This window comes from Coffea arabica, chromosome 10c (genome assembly GCF_036785885.1).
Source record: "Coffea arabica cultivar ET-39 chromosome 10c, Coffea Arabica ET-39 HiFi, whole genome shotgun sequence".
Lineage (NCBI taxonomy): Eukaryota > Viridiplantae > Streptophyta > Magnoliopsida > Gentianales > Rubiaceae > Coffea > Coffea arabica.
The window spans coordinates 29,763,807-29,779,468 of record NC_092329.1 but is presented as its reverse complement, the minus strand read 5'-3'; the positions used below and the strand labels follow the sequence as shown (position 1 = coordinate 29,779,468).

Sequence of the window (15,662 nt, the reverse complement as noted above, 5' to 3'; positions counted from 1 at the left end):
ACTGGCCATAGATCATGGTACCCCAAAATGAATAAAAATATATGATCGAATGAAATTTGCAACTACTTTAGAATCATGAGTCCGGGTGACTTTTACTTTCACCCACTTCGACACATAATCAATGGCCAACAATATATAAAGGAAACTATAAGATGAAGGGAAAGCACTCATAAAATCAATACCCCACATATAAAAAATTTTACAAAAAATTATAGGAATTTGTGGCATATGATTTCGATGAGATATATTTCCTATCCTTTGGCACCTGTCACAAAACTTACAGAACAAATACGCATCCTTGAAAATGGAGTGCCAGTAAAAACTGTTTTCCAACACCTTACGAACCATCCTTTGCGGTCTAAAATGACCTCCGCATGCATAAGAGTAACAAAATGTTAGAATTGAATTGAACTCACTTTCACTTACGCATCTTCGCAGTACTTGATTTGCACATTGTCTCCATAAGTAGGGGTCATCCCACAAGTAATACTTAGCATCACTCCTAAACTTATCTCCTTTTGCCTTTGACAACATGCAGGCAATTGATTAGTAACTAAATAATTTACAATATCTGCATACCAAGGGAGAGAAGAGCGAGTAGAGAACAGTTGCTTATCAGGGAAAGTCTCCCTTATTACAAAATCGTCTTGAGCAAAGAGTAAGCAACTCAAATGATCCGCAACTAAGTATTCCACTCATTTCTTATCACGAATCTCCAAATCAAATTCTTGTTGAAGTAAAATCCACCTGATCAATCATATGAAAAATTTTGAGCAAATGTGAAAAATACAAGAAATTTTCAAGTTATCTTCTAATAAGATAAATCGCTGTAGGTATGGAGGATTGCTTTCCTTCATTTGTTGAGCATTGACAAAGGTGTTGTTAAAATAAATTTTAAGTGGAAGAGGTCAAGCAATAGTAGATTGAAATTGACGTAAAAAGTTGTAGGCAAGTTTTCAAAAAATATAAGAAAAAATAAAATTATTTGAATTTTTTTGTTATTCATACACGAAAATTAAATATTATTTTTGGAAATGTATTTGAGGGCTACATTCTAGGTTTAACTCTTTTTATATTGGAGCAAGTCAAAACAAATTAGTTGTAAAAACTCGCGAGCTCTCTTCCCTCATTTTTCTATTAGTACAAAACAAGATGCGATCAAATTGGATACCTTGTATCATTGTATGTGTACAAATAGCTATAGTATGCAGTAGAAGTTTAGTAGGACTCTAAAGGGCTTTCAATTTTGAAATTACATCGGGGAGTTTTATGATAATAGGAAAGTATGTGTTCTATTTGCCAGACTTCATTGTTGTTGTAAATTTGAGGAACTACATTGCTCAAGTTTCGAGAATGAAACTTTTATAAGGAGGGAAGAATGTGATACCCTAAGTATTTTTGACTAATTCCTTTGCTTATTGCTGGAAAAAAATCGCAAGAATATAAATATGATATTGGAGTGGTATGGAACTATGCCTACCGTGCATAATAAGCAACGGTCAGGAATCTAGAAGAAAAAGGTGGCGACCACAGCCACCTGCTCCTGAAATAGACCAAAGATCCATAAAATGCTTAAAGTAACTTGAAGAATGAATTATATGAAAACTCAGCTTGAAAATCTTTTGTAACAAACTATACGAAAGGACAAAGCTACAAGTTTTACTCATGACAGATGGTAGAAAGTTTAACAAACTTTACCTTCCAGCTTTCTCAGCTGCCGCATATCAATCAAGTTGGCAAGCATCAGCATTTTCAACCAGCTGTTCGCAGAGTCTCTGAAGTTCTCTCAAAGTGCCTAACTGCAAATTCATTTCAGAAGGTGTTTCACTTTTAAAAGACAACGACAACATAGAAGACTATGACCATACACTGCTCACATAGTACAGAAATGTTTTTCTTAACATCATTCAAAATTTCCTTTTTTTAAAACCTATTCTCTTTTGAAAGCAATCCTTAGTATCTATAAGGAAAGAGAAATACAAGTAGCAAAATGTTTACCTAACATCTATTTAACTGTTAAAATTATCTGTAGCCAGTACGTCTAAAATTATCGAGCAGATTTACACATGATATCAGCAAGCTAAGATATCATTTCTAGTTTGCCATTATTGTTACAAGCTAACGAGAAAAAATCTTTTGAAAGGAGAGTAGCTCAGCCAGGTGTAGATGTAAGTTGCAACAAACTTAACAAGAGTACAAGCAATAGGATTACCATTCTTAAAATCCTCGCCTTGTGTGTTTACTAATCACTATGCACTCTGTTACCTTCAAAGGAATTAAATCATAAAGTGGTAATTCCGTTAACCAACTTGGCAAACATCTCCATCCACAAGTTCACCAGAGGTAACTCTTCGCTCGTATTCTACAAGGGGCCCTGCTCCATTTATTTCTGCAATTGACGCAAAATGATCCAATAAACAACAAAAACTAGAACTTCATGTCCATTAAAAATGCCACCAGAATAGCGAACCATAAATCACTAATAAGGTATCAACCTCCAATAGCTACTCTTGTAGCATCAGCATGCAAACCTCTGGAGAATAGGTAAGATGGATAGTAACATCTGCAAATATCTGCATATTGGTGTAGACTGTAGGTTGCCCTTCCACTCGTATTGACCCAAAAATGCTAGTCTTTTTGGAAATCCGTTAGCGATAGTATCTCCTCTGTACCGAGAAGCTGATCTGAATTGCTTGATGGACCTAAGAACTGCTCTCATCTCCAAATCAGAACTCAAGTAAAGCCAAAAGGGGATAGCTGCCAATCCAATTTTGCTAAGGAAAGAGTCAAAATTCCCAATTAACATATTACATCCAATATCAAATTAGAGGCTGAAAAAAAAAACAAGAATCACGTCTTTTGCATACAATCCTGCCTGGTCAAAAAGATTAAAGAGATTAAGAGAAAAGGTCAATGAACACACCTGATTAGACAAACTGAGCAAAACCCAGGTGTAAAAATTATGAATTCAAAGACTGGATTATTCTTAGGCTTTTTCAATAACTAATGAATCTTCTTGTAAATTCGACCAGATGTGTTTTTTTTTTCATCTAAAAATTTTTCTTAAATTTGGACATAGAATAAAACAAATTGATTCAGCAAACAGGTAAGCCTGGCAGCCTTCAAATTTTTTTTTTTTTTTAAAAAAAAATCCAACTGCCAGGCCATTTAAAAAAAAATTCCAAGCAGGCTATCAGGCTGACAGCCCAGTAGCCTTTTAGAAAGATTCCCAACTGGCTACTAGGCCTAGTCAGCCCGGCAACCCAACATTTAAAAAATAATTTGCCTTGCTTGCCGGGCATTATTTATATCACTTCCATGTCAGGTCAACATTTCTATGATTTTTTTTCAATAATAAACAAAGGAATTAGCCAGTATTTTCTAGGTTTTGTTATGAATTTTAAAACTCTAGGGTGAAAATTATTAGTGTAAAGGAATTGGAGGCTTACGGTGCAAATTTGGGAACTTAATGGAAGGCGATATTCCTTCTTCCTTTCTTCTTCTTGACAAATGACTTTGTTGGCACAAAAAAAAAAAAAAAATTACATGCACACACTGCGGAAGCAATTTTGTCACATAAAACTATGTGGGTAGAGGAGAGGAATTAACACAGAACAAATACTCAATGTATTTAATCCAAAACTCAATAATAGCAATATCAAGTTGTAGCCTTTCACCCACGACAAATCACAAATCTCAATTGTGAGCCTTTCTCTCAACCCACTCTCTAGAGTCAACTCAACTCTTCAACTAAGAACCTACTACTTTGATAGTATTTATAAACTCCAAAGTTTCCTAAAACAAATAAGCTTGTAAACTGAAATTTACTTGAAAATTGATCTGAGATTTCCTAATCTACTACGAAACTAAACAAATAAGACACCAAAAAGAATTAGGAAACTAAATACTAAAACAGCTTGGTTTAATTTCCTTCAGACCTTCTTCTTATCCTTTCTTTCTCCTTGCTCCCCTAAAGATCTTCCTCTTTCTCTTCTTTTCCTTGCAATCAAGAAGGCTTCCTTAGGAAATCAAGATCGAACAAAGAGTGGAAAGCTAGGAGATTCCACCTTGCAAACTAACTAAAGGTAATTTCTTATGGTTTTGAACCTAATTTTGAATTCTCTTACATTATAGTGGTTGGGTTGTGTTTGCTCCAAATCCTTAGTTTAGAATTCTTAGTGTTAGAGTTTGGAGTTGGTTTTGGTCTCTACTTGTGTGTGTGGATCAGTATTTGTCTTGAAATGAAGATGGGTAGTCTTGATGGAAATCGTGTAATTTGGGTCAATACCTTATTTTCAAGTTTATGAATGTAATAATACGATTGTAGAATGTAAAAATATTGATTTTGATGATTATAGAAGCTTGGAGATGAGTTATGGTGAAATAGGACTTGAGACCTGAAATTGGCACTAGTTTCTGCTACAAATCTAGCCCTAAATCTGCGGCTGGATTCCTCGCGAATGTTTGAACTGGATTCAGCTCTTTGTACTATCGCACTTCAGTGTTTTGGTCATATCTTGATGTAGAAAACTCGAAATTAAATACTATTTATTGCATTAGAAACTAGACTCACAAGATTTAAGCACATATAAAGATATTGCCCTAATTATGTATCTACAAGAATTGATAAATTTTTAAAATTGACCCTTGTGTTTCATTAGAGTGAGAGGATGATGTTTATTGTAGGTAATTACTTGAGGCTGGAGTTTGGGCTGCTTTTTATGATAATTTAGTATGGATAAGAGTCTTTAGGATTTGATTAAGTACTTTTTTATGCTTAGGTAAGTTCTATTGAAATGGCTTGAAATTGAGTTGGATGTTAAGTCGTTTGGTGGAGGTAAGTGATGCATACTCTTTATCTTTTGAAAATATACTTATTAACTTCTTGTGACTTTAAAAGCTATTTTATATATTGAAATGGCATGATCATATGTATATTATTGATGTACTATAAATGCAAAACTATTGTTAAATGAGGATGATGAGTACTACATTGTTGAGCTCTTGTATAAACTTACTTTTGACCGGACTAGTTCCTTAAATGGTAGTAGCAACGATGAATTGGATGTTATTGTTATCTTTGAACAGACTAATCATGTGGTAGTTAGTATCATTGGAGGGCTAATTATATTACAATTAGCACCTTGAACTGCATTAATTGGTCAGTTAACAACTAGATATCCTAGGCCATTGGCTAACTTTATATCTTGAGCACATTTATGATTATAAACATTGTGATGCATGCGTTGTATTTAAAATATTGATGATGATCACGTCTTGCCATTGAATTTCTTTGTGAATTTATATATATAAGTATCAATCAATATTTGAACGGTATTATATATACTAACATGCTTAGGTCAATAAGGAAGTATAAGTGCTGCTTATTGAGCAATTGTTGCTCATTCCACTTATTATCATTTCCCAAAGATTAAAGCATTTAAAGATGTTCAAGTCAAGGATTTGTGGCGTTTAGACCTTGATCCTAGTGGAGAGATGATTGAAACAAAGCAATGGGAATTTATTTTTGTTTTTCCACTTTTGCTAGTTATGTAAGCATTTGGAAATGATTGCTTGTATACTTGCATTAGGTTCTCTTGGTTCTACTTTTTTATCGTTTATCTCGAAATAATGAATTGAGTCCTTTTTTATTGGATAATCATGATACTTCCTAAAGATTTCATGATACTTCCCAAAAATCTTTAGGTCAACTTGTAATATAAAATCCCCTACAGTTGTGAAGGAAATGATGACTGTGCAGGGAATTGTATTCAGTATTTGATGACATTTAAATTTGTTTAGCTTTGTGCCTTGTGCCTTGTGGGTTAGCCATAAGGTACACCAGTGCTATGTCTCAAGTACGGATATATACACACACATATCGATACTATGTATACTAATAGGTTTGGTTGCATGTCATAAAAGCAAGTTTTAAAATTAAAATTCAAATTGTGAAAGATAATAGATCGCAAAGGACAAGAAAGAGAACTAAAATAGGATATTTATGAAAGATATATGATGATTTAATAAATGTTGAAATAGAAAATAGTATAAATATTGGATAGAAGATTCTTTGTGTATTTAAACCCGCTAATATATATAGTGTCAGTATATAAAATATTCATCATATGAACACACACACACATATATATATTATGTCTTGCCAAATGAAGGATTTTAGATCTTGACTAGAAACAACAGTGTATGCATATGTGTGTATATATATAAATAAGATATTTTAAAGATAAGGATAATTTCAAAAATCTTCCTTAAAGTTAGTAGCGATTTCACTTGGTTCCATTCCCGTTTCACAAGTTAGAGTTTTTTTATTTTATTGTTTCAAAAGTTAAATATACCTCCTCATATGATAGATAATGACTACATCAATTTGTACCCATTAATGATAAAGAGTTCCAAAAAAATATGCATCAATTTGTACCCCATTAATGATAAAGAGTTCCAAAAAATATGCACGCCAAGAAACAAATAGAAATATCCTTCACTCCAGCCTAGGGCTGCAAACGAGTCGAGTCGAATTGAGATTTGGGCTAATCGAGCCGAGTCTCGACTAAATTTTACCAAGCTCGACGAGTCGGCAATTTAAAGCTCGAGCTCGAAAAAAAAATAATTATTTTATTTTTAAAAAAATAAATAAAATAATATTTTTTTCTTAATAAATAATAAAATATTAAGGATATATATGTAATTTTACTATTAAAATAAGAAAATAAAAAATATATATACTTAAAATAAAAAAATAAAAAATATTATATATATATACTTGAGCTCGCGAGACGAGCTTAATATTTTGAACTCGACTCGAGCTTGACGCGAGCGGTTCGATTCGTTTGCAGCCCTACTCCAGCCATTGCCAGCGACTACCCACGGTGCCTAAACTCTTGCAAGTCTGAAGCCATAGCCATTCCCAGTTGTTTCAACCATCGGAAAAGGCCAATCAACAATTAGGGAAACAGACTTCTCCACATCACCCCTGACCCATATTAACAAAATAAAAAAAAAATAAAAAGCATACAAAGCCTGAATCATTAGTTAAATAAATAGAACTTAAAGAGACAAACAGGGATATGTATGAGGAACTTTACTGCCATGAGACCAGTCTTATTAAAACATCTGCAATTACAAAGTTCAAAACCAAACGATGTTCCAAAAAGCTTTTTCAAGTAACAAATTAAGCTATGCAAATGAACGTCCAACAAAAGTTAGAACATTAACCTCAATCATTTTATGACTACACTTGAGGATGTCAATGAAACAAATACTTTGTCAAAGACACAAAACAATCTCTAGCAAATGGTTTCTGACCAATTTTAAACATAATGTAGTCACTTCCATCATTTTCTAAAGATAACAATTGTAGAAGTCAAAGAAAAGAGCCTTGTACTACTAAATATTATTTCACACGCCAAGTTGTGACCTCACATGTTACATTAAAGAAATGTCGGTCTGCTTTGTCCGTTGCCAAGCAATTTTAAATATCAACACTAGAAGAGTCACTGTTAAGTACACCGAGTAATTTGTACCTTGGCAAATTATTCAAAACAACGATGAAGTCGGTCCAACTTACCCTACAAAAGCCACTCAAATTCGTCCAAATTACCATATAATCAGTCCATGTTTGACTCAATTTTGATCCCTGCACACTTTTATGTCTTGTAAGAATTCTTTGATCTAACCAAAGGAGAAGGATGGCCAGTAAAACAAAGGTGTGGCTGGTAGATATTTTGGATTATGTTCGTAAAATTTTATGGAGAATTAATTATTAGAGTCGTACGCAGTTTGAAGTTATTTAGGACTAGTGGATCAATGTGGATAAATGGTTTTATTACCTAGAAAATCTCATGGTTTAGTAACAATTGCGTATTGCTGTTTCCTTTTTTTTTTTTTTTTTTTTTTTCCCTTTTTGAGGATTATAGATGAATGGCAAGATTTTCTAAAGGGGTGGTTGAATAATTCATGTGTAGGAGAAGAGATGGATTGGATGGTACAAAGAGAGGAAGTGTAAGTGATACATAAGACTATGCAAAACTTTTTAGGAGGGAATGCAATCCGAAACTTTCCGCTTACACTTAAAAAAAAAGGGCAAAATACACTTTTTATTCCCCTATGGTATAACTCTTTTGCACATAACCTCTCCATGGTTTCAAAAACTATACATAACCCCCTCATGGTTTGGATTAAAATATTAAAAGAACGAAATTTGCATTCCATAACGGAATCAACTAAAATGTCAAAACTACCCTTATGTAAAGTTGAAAATTATTTATTAATCACGGAAGTTATGTATTTATTTTAAAAACTATAAAGGGATTATATGGTAAAACACTAAATCATATGTAGGTTATATGGTAAAACATAAAACCATACGACGTTAGAGTGTCATGCATATTATTTTTATATAGTTCGGTCGCTTCAGTTATTTTAGAATTTAAACAAGGGTAATTTCAACATTTTCATGGATTCGGTTACAAATGATCATTTCTGTCATTTTGACACTTTAATCCAAACTATGATAGGGTTATATATAGTTTTTGAAACAATGGGAGGGTTGAGTAAAGTGTATTTTGCCCAAAAAAGAATAATTGATATATAAGACTATGCCATACTTTTTAGGAAATAAAAAGGGTACACTTCAACACAAATTTCATAAGGGTTAATTACACATACCTCCCCTAAGGTTTTTGACAATTTCAGAAAGCTCTTCTCAAGTTCAAAACATTACACCTACCTTCCCTATTTTCACTATTTAAGTAACATTCTAGGCACAAAAGGCTATGCTTTTTCTCAAAATTCTTATAATGCCTTTGAGTTATAATTCATAACAAAAATATGAAGGCAAAAAATGGTATACAGTCATTATTTAATTTATATTTACTTACTATCATTATTACCTACCCATCAACATCCAAATCACTATTAAATAAACACTTATCTTTGTTCTAATATATCAAATGAAATTGTGGGCCATGGATGATTCTATTACATTGCAAGCTTTTAATAAAATTGCAGGTCATGGATGATTTTTTTTGTGGATACAATGTTTAGTCAAATGGGCACGAAATAAGTTGAGTAATAATTTTCGTATGATTGATTCATAAGCTCTAAAATAAGCTCCAAAAATTACACCTACCTCCTCTATTTTCACTATTTAAGCAACATTTTAGACCCAAAAGGCTATACTTTTTTCTCAAAATTTCTATAATGCCCTTGAGTTATAATTTACAACAAAAATATAAAGGCAAAAAATGGTTCACATTCTTTAGTTAATTTATCTTTACTTGCCATCTAGATTACCTACCGATAAATATCCAAATCACCATTATATAAACACTTATCTTTGTTCTATGGATGAGTCAATTACACTGCAAGCTTGTAATAAAATTGCGGGCCATGGATGATGTTTTTTGTGCATACAATGTTTAGTCAAATGGGCACGAAATAAGTTGAGTGATAATGTTGGTATGATTGATTCATAAGTTCTAAAAATTACACCTACCTCCCTTATTTTCCTATTTAAGTAACATTCTAGACCCAAAAGGCTATACTTTTTTCTCAAAATTTCTATAATGCCCTTGAGTTATAATTTACAACAAAAATATAAAGGCAAAAAATGGTTCACAGTCTTTATTTAATTTATCTTTACTTGCTATCACTATTACCTACCCATCAACATCCAAATCACCACTAAATAAACACTTATCTTTGTTCTAATCTATCAAATAAAATTGTGGGCCACGGATGAGTCTATTACAGTGCAAGCTTGTAATAAAATTGCGGGTCATGGATGATGTTTTTGGTGTATACAATGTTTAGTCAAATGGGCACGAAATAAGTTGAATGATAATTTTGGTATGATTGATTCATAAGTTCTAAAAATTGTACCTACTTTCCCTATTTTAACTATTAAGTAACATTCTAGGCCCAAAAGAATATACTTTTTCTCAAAATTTCTATAATGCCCTTGAGTTATAATTTACAACAAAAATATAAAGGCAAAAAATGGTTCATAGTCTTTATTTAATTTATCTTTACTTGCTATCACTATTACATGCCCATCAACATCCAAATCACTATTAAATAAATATTTATCTTTGCTCTAATATATCAAATAAAAGTGCGGGCCATGGATGATTCTATTAAACTGCAAGTTTTTAATAAAATTGCAGGCCATGGACGATGTTTTTTGTGTATACAATGTTTAGTCAAATGGGCACGAAATAAGTTGAGTAATAATTCTTGTATGATTGATTCACAAGTTATAAAATAAGTTTTAAAAAGTATACCTACCTCCCATATTTTCACTATTTAAGTAATATTCGAGACCCAAAAGATTATACTATTTCTCAAAATTTCTATAATGCCCTTGAGTTATAATTCACAACAAAAATATAAAGGCAAAAAATGATTCGCAGTCTTTATTTAATTTATTTTTATTTGCCATCATTATTACCTACCCAACAACGTCCAAATCACCATCAAATGAACACTTATCTTTGTTTTAATATATCAAATAAAATTGCGGGCCATGGATGAGTCTATTACACTCCAAGCTTGTAATAAAATTGCGGGGCATGGATGATGTTTTTAGTGTACACAATGTTTAGTCAAATGGGCATGAAATAAGTTGAGTGATAATTTTGGTATGATTGATTCATAAGTTCTAAAGTAAGTCCTAATATTTACAGCTACCTCCCCTATTTTCACTATTTAAGTAACATCTAGGCCCAAAAGACTACTTTTTCTCAAAATTTATGCAATGCCCTTGAGTTATAATTTACAACAGAAATATAAGGGCAAAAAATGGTTCACAGTCTTTATTTAATTTATCTTTACTTGCTATCGCTATTATCTACCAATCAACATCCAAATTATCAATAAATAAATACTTATCATTGTTCTAATATATCAAATCATCATTAATGTTAGTCAAATGGGCATGAAATGAGTTGAGTAATAATTTTAGTATGATTGATTCATAAGTTCTAAAAATTATACCTACCTCCCCTATTTTCAATATTTAAGTAATAATTTAGACCCAAAAGACTATACTTTTTCTCGAAATTCCTATAATCCCCTTGAGTTATAATTCACAACAAAAATATAAAGGCAAAAAATGGTTCACAGTCTTTATTTAATTTATCTTTACTTGCCATCTAGATTACCTACCCATAAATATCTAAATCACCATTAAATAAACACTTATCTTTGTTCTATGGATGAGTCTATTACACTACAAGCTTGTAATAAAATTGCGGGCCATTGATGATTTTTTTGTGCATATAATGTTTAGTCAAATGGGCACGAAATAAGTTGAGTGATAATGTTGGTATGATTGATTCATAAGTTCTAAAATAAGTTCTAAAAATTACACCTACCTCCCCTATTTTCCTATTTAAGTAACATTCTAGACCCAAAAGGCTATACTTTTTTTCTCAAAATTTCTATAATGCCCTTGAGTTATAATATACAACAAAAATATAAAGGCAAAAAATGGTTCACAGTCTTTATTTAATTTATCTTTACTTGCTATCACTATTACCTACCCATCAACATTCAAATCACCACTAAAAAAACACTTATCTTTGTCCTAATATATCAAATAAAATTGTGGGCCATGGATGAGTCAATTACACTACAAGCTTGTAATAAAATTCCGGGGTCCTCTGAGGCAATGGAAGGTAAAAATTTCGAGAATTGTTTAATTTGATTAATGCCAGTTGAAATTTCGAGGACGAAATTTTTTGAAGGAAGAGAGATTGTGATACCCCGAAAATTAGGAGGTTGTTTGTAAAGAAAATACTAAAGTGTATTTCTTTGGGTTTGATTTAAAACCTTATTTTGTTTTAAAAGACTAGAAACCCTAAAATTTTAATCAAAAATCCTAATTTACTTGTGACCAACCGGTTTTCTTAAATCCCTCATATTTTAATTGAAACCCTAATTTTAATCACTGGAATTGTAAAATTCCTCACGTTTTTTTTCTTAAAAATGCCTTTTATTTGGAAATTATTCATTTACTATGGCCCTACTACCCAATCATTCCTCAATAGGTGCAAATGAACCTAAGAAGTAGGGTTTCACTTTTCCTTTCCAAATTAAGAGCGAATTAGGGCTTCACGTTTTTCCGTAGTATGATTATTCGGTACGGAGTGAGGATCAAATTTGATAGGTAAAAGTGACTTTTGGATGAGGAAACACTATATGACTAGAAGTGATAATAATAAGTTAGTGATTATAAGCTAAAAACCCTAGTATACGCGATTTAAGAGAAATCGCGTCAAACCGACGGGTATCGATCACTACCGATTGAACCCACCACTTGAACACCATTTCCTTACCACCACATACCCTTGATATTTTTGCAAAATATCCCCCCTCATACTCATCCATATGGCCAAAATTTGTGGCCAAAAATGCAAGGTAAAGAGAGAAAAATTTGCATGGCTTTGGTGGTGACAAGTGTTACCACCTTATGGCTCTTTGATTAATTTTTTTTCCTTGCTCTTTTATCCTTCATTTCAGCTTATTTTCCTTCATTTCTTTCTGTTTTGGTTGAGCAAGGGAGAGAGAGAGAGAGAGAGCAAGAAAGAAAAACCTTCAATCCATCTTGATTTGCACCATTTGAGTGAAAGAAACAAGATTCTAAACCGATTAACTTGTGAGTTGTGAACTTGGGAAGCTAAGGGAACCAAAAATTTCAAGAGGAGGTGAAGTATTACTCTTGCAAGCCCTTTTTTTGAGGTATAAGGTCTGACCCATGGCTTTGGTTCTTTTATTTTTGTTTAAAATGTTATATAACTCATGTTTTGGTTAGATTAGTAGCTATACAAGTTGTTGTGATGATTTTGGGGTGATATATGTAAGCTAGGGTTTGACTGACTTCCTTCTTATACTTGTTGTAGGAGTGGTATATGATGTATATAGGCTTGTATAAGAGGTTGTGGTAGTGATTGAATCAAGAAAATGAAGAGATTGCCCTTGAAATCCCAAAATTCCAGATTTCTGGAATTGTATGCTTCAATTCTGTCTGGTTTCAGTACCCTATGTTAGAGGCCGAATTAGGCTTAGCATAAAACATGAAAGTTGTAGAGAATGATTTTTTATAGTCACATACAAAATTTCAGCCCAATCAGAGCAATGTAGCCTATAAAAAGATCAAAATACCCTCACTGCCCTAGAATGCATCCAGTGATCCGTTTTAGACAGTTCATCCAGTTGACCGTGTCTATTCACTATGATCTGTGCTAATTTAGCCATTTTCCAAAACATGAAAGTTTTAGTACTCTGTCTTTGCTTTTTAACGCCTCCAAGAACGCCTTAAACGGACTTTGGTAGCCTGAGATATGGCCATTTAAAGGTAGTACGGTTAATTAGCCGACTAGTTGGAATTTGGTTCTGTGAACTGGGAATTTGACTAGGTGGTTACACTGGAAATTTGACTAAGTGATCTTCATGGGAATTGTAGGCCTTTGTGTTAGCTTCGAAACGGTATAAGTTTCATCCTAATTCGATTAGCGTAGTTTCGGTTGTGACCGTTACGCAAAAACACGTCAAATCTGTCTTTTGTTAAATCTCATTTCCGCACATGTTGTTAACTTGATTTTGTACTCATATGACTTTGAGCCTATTGAATGGCTATTGAGATGAATTTATATTGTGTATAACTTTGGGATTGGCTGAGGAAAATAATGAAGCCATAAATGGATGGAAATAGGAAAATACAAAGGGCATGCTGCCCAAATTTACGCTCGAGAACTAGAGAACTATACTTGCAACTTGAGTAAGGGTTAAGAGTGAATATCACTTGAACCATCTAGAATATTTGCATCTTCTTTTATCGAGGTATAAAAGTAAGGATTTGGCCGAACTTATACCCTTGAGAAATAAAATAATGACTGCTCGGAGTACATTTTCTTTGTCACTTCGACTTAAATGAAGATTTCAAAGTTTTACGAACAAGCATAAGTTTTACAAATATTTTACTCATAGCCTTTGGTTTAAATGTACTCTTTTCACTTCCAAAACTATACTTATACTTTGTACTAGTAGTTATTCGGATTTTCTTTGATTCACTTAAACTTTGGAGGGGTTTAACTGTAATATTTTCTCTTGGCTATTATTAGGGTTCCTTGGTGATTGAGAGTGTTATCCGGTAGGATACTTTGGACATTATTTTGCTTAAATAGGTGAGTGTTCTATATACGTTTTGTTTCTATGACTATGTGGATTGTTGTGACTATGTGATTATTTGTGAATATTTGATTAAATGTTAATTGTTTTCTATGATTTCTAAAATGAACTTTTGCTAGGTGAGTGTGTACTTTATAGCACTCGACCTAAATAAATATGAAATTTTCGGTGATTAAATGTTGAAATACTAGTTGCGCATGATTGTAATTCTTTTGGCTGAACTGGGCCATTGCCCTTGTTTCTGATTGACTCGAGCCAGAAGCGGACTCGATCGGGCGATTTGGTGACCTGGGTGAACGTTTGGTATACTCGAGTATTACCTTGTTGTCGGGTGGAGTCCGGCCAACGTCCAGATGGGGGTGAAAAGCTTGGCCAACGTCCAGGGGGAGGTGAATGAGAATGAACAAACGAACGTAAAAAAAACGAGGTGTTTTACTTACAAAAACGCATTTTTTAAATGAACGAACGAATTGGGAATGAACGAACGAATTGCTCTTGGTGAGCCTGTATCCTTTTAATAAATGTATTATCATTGCTTTCTATTGGACATGTTTTTTGGATTATTTGTTATTACATGATTAATGTCCTTGTTTAATTACTTGTTTTTGTGTATAGAATCTCGCTGAGCTTTTAGCTCATTCTTTTAGTTTTGTTTTCCTTAGCAGGGAAAGGCGAGCAAGGACGAGAGCCCATATAGACTAGCTTGGTCTAGCTCTTGGTTTTTTTTTTTTTTTTTTTTGTAATGGTTCTCGCCCTAGTGCTTGGCACGGGCTGGTTGTATAGTGAATTGAGAACCTTTGTATATTCGACGGTTGTATTTCCTTTTGAGATAGCAAGGTATATAAGTTTCACTTAAGTTTTGGATTGTTGTTATGTTATTCCTATGTTTGTATTCCGGATTTGATTGAAGTGAACGATTGAGTCCCGGCGAGAGTTGGGCAGGCGGTCCGCCGAACCCTTTGGTTCGCCTTAGGGGGAGGTGAGGCAGTCACACCCACCTCCTATATTTTCACTATTTAAGTAATATTTGTCGCGCCCCATTTTTTGATAAATAAATAAATGGTTTAAAAATGTATTTTTTGATTCAATTTGTGATTTGAAAAATGAATTGTGATTTAAAAGGAAAATGGGTCTAGATGGGGGTTTTGAGAGTGCGACGATTTGACCCAAAAATTATGGTTTAAAAAGGGTTTTTGAAATAAAAAAACGGAGTCGCCACTTGGTAATGAGTTAAGGTGTACCAAGTCACCTAAAAATGAATTTTTTAGGAAAAAATTATAAGAAACCCCTTTTAAACGACTCCTAGTCCACGTAAACCAATGAAAATGGTTCGGGAGTCACATTTGACGAAGGGGAAGGCAAGGATAAAAATCCAAGGCACCCCTTCGACCTAGCCAAGGCTAGTTGCATGATTTAATCAAAGATTTTCTTGTTTTAACCAAAGAATTTATTAC

At 33.1% G+C, this 15,662-nt stretch overlaps 2 long non-coding RNA genes across 3 annotated transcripts; one reads left to right on the top strand and one right to left on the bottom strand.

Moving 5' to 3' along the window:
- Positions 1-401: 401 nt before the first annotated feature.
- On the bottom strand, positions 402-3,250 carry LOC140016212 (uncharacterized). 2 transcript variants are annotated; one of them, XR_011822556.1, is made up of 6 exons: positions 2,924-3,250; positions 2,496-2,774; positions 2,213-2,389; positions 1,699-1,799; positions 1,481-1,543; positions 402-747 (listed from the first exon to the last, which is right to left on the bottom strand). It is a non-coding gene; the product is annotated as an uncharacterized lncRNA (long non-coding RNA). The 2 variants fall into 2 exon arrangements; XR_011822557.1 differs by lacking the exon at positions 1,481-1,543 and having other exon boundaries at positions 1,699-2,389.
- A 415-nt stretch (positions 3,251-3,665) lies between these two features.
- LOC140016033 (uncharacterized) lies at positions 3,666-14,864 on the top strand. Its single transcript, XR_011822363.1, has 4 exons — positions 3,666-4,085; positions 4,782-4,837; positions 14,142-14,204; positions 14,468-14,864. It is a non-coding gene; the product is annotated as an uncharacterized lncRNA (long non-coding RNA).
- Positions 14,865-15,662: the final 798 nt, after the last annotated feature.